This window comes from Pelodiscus sinensis, chromosome 17 (genome assembly GCF_052426305.1).
Source record: "Pelodiscus sinensis isolate ZL-2025 chromosome 17, ASM5242630v1, whole genome shotgun sequence".
Taxonomy (NCBI): Eukaryota; Metazoa; Chordata; order Testudines; family Trionychidae; genus Pelodiscus; species Pelodiscus sinensis.
This window is the reverse complement of record NC_143068.1, coordinates 22,630,602-22,634,292: the sequence shown is the minus strand read 5'-3', so window position 1 is coordinate 22,634,292 and position 3,691 is coordinate 22,630,602.

The window sequence follows — 3,691 nt, the reverse complement described above, 5'->3', positions numbered from 1 at the left end:
CTTGTTTATATGAGTTGTCTTTATAGTGCCATCACTTGAGCTGCTGGTCATTCGGAGCTCAGTCCAGCCAATCTTGCTGACCCCTTTCCTGCCACAGGACAAGGACAGATATCTCCGATATCTCATCCCCTGGCCGTTTAGAACTTCAAAAAAGTGTCAAGCAAATATCTTGAGTGAAAGGCTCCCACAAGAGGGTATGACATCTTACATGTGCTTTGTTTTCAAATGTAGTTAATCAAAATAAAAACTGAAATAAATAAAATAGAAAAGCCAAGCTTTCTAGCATTGCCCTCAATAGAATCCCTCATTTGTCTAATCAGACTTGGTCAATCCTGTAACTCCCTCTGGGACTGACCTAAACTAGCTACATCAAGGTAAACACTACAGTGCCTTGTCCTCCTTGGGACTGATGTCAAGAAAACTGTCTCAGGGAAAATGCACGCCTGTTTCTTGCAGCGAAAACAAAGCTATTGATCTTTACCTTTGGGTCGATATGAAGCTTCTAACCTTTTTTCTTACTCTGGTCTTCATGATCTGCCTCCCAAGAGGCCGGTTTAGAGTCACTCAAACTGACATGAGGCATCATTTAGACTTCTCCACATTAGTGGTTTTTCCTTTGCCTTAAGAATTTACTCTGGTTACCTTCTTTGCGCCGCTGATGACAAAATACATTCAGACCCTGCAGCAGGCCTCTACTTTTTAACTGTATATTACAGACTCTCCAAGTGCACTAATGTCTCCCAGTGAAATGACCTCATCTCAGAGAAGTGAGTCAGGAAAAAAAAAGCGTATGCTTTGCTGTCTGACACAATCAGGGTATGTCTACACTAGCTACCCTAGTTCTGACTAGGGTGGCTAATGTAGTCATTCGAACTTGCAAATGAAGCCCGGGATTTAAATATCCCGGGCTTCATTTGCATGTTCCCGGGCGCTGCCATTTTTAAATGCCCAGTAGTTCGAACTACCTGCCCGCGGCTACACGTGGCACAGGCTAGGTAGTTCAAACTAAAGCTCCTAATTTGAACTACCGTTACTCTTCCTGCAATGAGGAGTAACGGTAGTTCGAATTAAGAGCTTTAGTTCAAACTATCTAGCCTGTGCCATGTGTAGCTACGGGCAAGTAGTTCAAACTACCGGGCATTTAAAAATGGCGGTGCCCGGGACCATGCAAATGAAGCCCAAGATATTTAAATCCCAGGCTTCATTTGCAAGTTCGAATGACTACATTAGCCACCCTAGTCCAAACTAGGGTGGCTAGTATAGTGTAGACATACCCTCAGTGAGTAACTGGCCTTTGTGGCTTCCTTAGAGATCCTTTCTGTCTTGTGAACAGATGGGATGTTACCACAGGAAGTGTGTCAATGTGTTGCAGAAAAGGGCAGCACCAGGCACCGATTTAAATACTGCCCCTGAGACACACACAAAGCAAATATTAAAAATGTGTGTGTGAGAGAGAGAGAGGGAGACATATCCCATTAGCAGGAGAGGTTAATGGAGGCGATGGGCCAATTTTCCCCAGCAATGACAAATGAATCCCTGGTCCTGCCTGCTTCCCCCAGAGTCTTTGCCATCATCCATCATCATAACCTCTTCAACATCATAGAGCTTGGATCTAAGGGATGACAAAGCTACTGGAAAGCCCAGGCTAAATATTGCTGAAAAATGGCTTCAGACTGCAAAAAAAGACAGCCCGCTTTACATTGAGAAAAGGGCTGTTTGCTGGAGATGACAGTTGTTCCCATGGCAACACTGTGAGCCTTTCACTGTTGGGTATCAACAGGAAAACAGTTCCTGCAGTGAATGCATGAAACCAAGAGCCTTAGCCCCATAATTCATAAATCATCCTGTTGGTCAAGAACAATCGGGAACGGTTCCTTGTGTACACACACGAGGGGCTCATGGTTTAGCGTTTGGCCTTTGGAGCAGTGAATGACAGAAACCCCCAAGAGTTCAGGTAATTTATCAAAGTTAAAAATAAAAGCCTCAGTGACACCTTAAAATGTTTGATTAAAAACCATGTTCTCCTTTTTCCCTGCTTAATCTTCTGTGTCCCTGGGGCTGAGGGAAATGGGTAGGGTAAAGTGCTCAGTGCTTCAGTTAAAGGCAGAGAACACTTTTCCTCATTGAAAATTTCAGCTTTTCATCAAAAAGTGTAAACCAAAAAAAGTCCAGCTTTTGGCAATGAGAAACAAGAAATTTAAGACCAAAACTGGAAAGCATGTGACCCAAACCTGGTTTTTTTCCTTATGGCTATGGCTGGAAAAGATTAAATGTCAGGTCTTCGGTTTATCAGTGAAATCCTAAACATTTTCAAAAGAAGCAGTCCATCTACACGAAGACTTGAATTTAATTGAAAACCCAATTCTCTGGCAAATGAATGTTGAGATGGAACATGTTTGAGCAGTTCTGGCATGGAGCTGTTGTACAGGGAGAAGAGCAGCATGACCCTTCCCCCATGGAAACCCCAAAACATGAGAAACTCAGCTAGTTTGGGGTATGAACATGGAAAGTGAACTGAACTGAGCAACACTTTCGTGGGCTCATAATTCTTCAGCAGAAACAGGGATGGACCAGTTAAGAGTATTTTTAATGCGCGCAGTATTGTGGCTTCTCTGATAAGGGCCTAAATCAGGGGAGGGCAATAATTTTTTATGGGGGGGGACGACTCCAAGAATTTGGAAAGTGGTCGAGGGCTACACTCTTCCATGATATTAATGTAGGAGGTGCAGGATCTTGATGGAGGTTGGGTGCAGAACGGAGTTTGGGTAAGGGAGTGGAGTGCAGGAAGGAGAGTGGATTCTGAGAGGGAGTTTGGGTGAACGAGGCAGTTGTGACATCCGGCAGGAGACCGGAGGGGGGGGGGCAGGATTTTGGAACGTGACCTAGGACAGCTGACTGGGGGATTCAGGGGTTTTCTTTGTGACCTAGGGGATGGGACCGGGGTGCAGGGACTTTGGGTTGTAACCTAGGGTAGGAGGGGATTGTGATCTGGGGCAGGGGACTGGGGCGCCAGATATGGGAGGAGGTATGGGTGCAGGACGGGGGCAGAGGGTTTGGTTATGTTGAGTGGGGAGTGGCAGAGGGTTGGGGAAGGGAGGGATTGGGGTGCCAGAGGCAGGCTCTGGCCAAGAGACTTGCCAGCCAGCAGCCTGGCCAGCATGCCTGCAGAGCAAAATGCTTGCAGAGTGTAAAAAGTTTCTCTGCCTGCACAGGTTGCACGGCCATGTGCTTGTGTGAATAACTGAGCCGGAGGGGAGGGAGGCATGGTGTTTTGTGTGCTGCCTGTTATTCAAACAGGCAGCTCCCATTAGCCAGTATTTGATCTGATGACTTCACGCAGCAGTGAGCTCCAGAGGTCACACATGTTTTGGATAAAGAAGGATAATGTTTTCCATTGCAAGTTGTAAAATTTATCACCTCTTTAATTCCATGAAGTGCCCACTTCTGAGTCACCAGGAAAAAAATGCTGTTTCTACAACCAGGTCTTACCTCTGCTGAGGGCACTGTTTTCATCTTTCTGGGCATTTTGATTTTGCTATTTTGTCTGTGTGTGTGTGTGCGCGCGCGCACACACGCTCTTCATTTATTCCTTGACTCTGCACTTCAGATACCAACCCCTAGGATGAAGCTAAGCAAGTGATTGGCACAGCTCTATTTGCCACGAGCGCTTTTGTGTTGCCACACAGTTTTC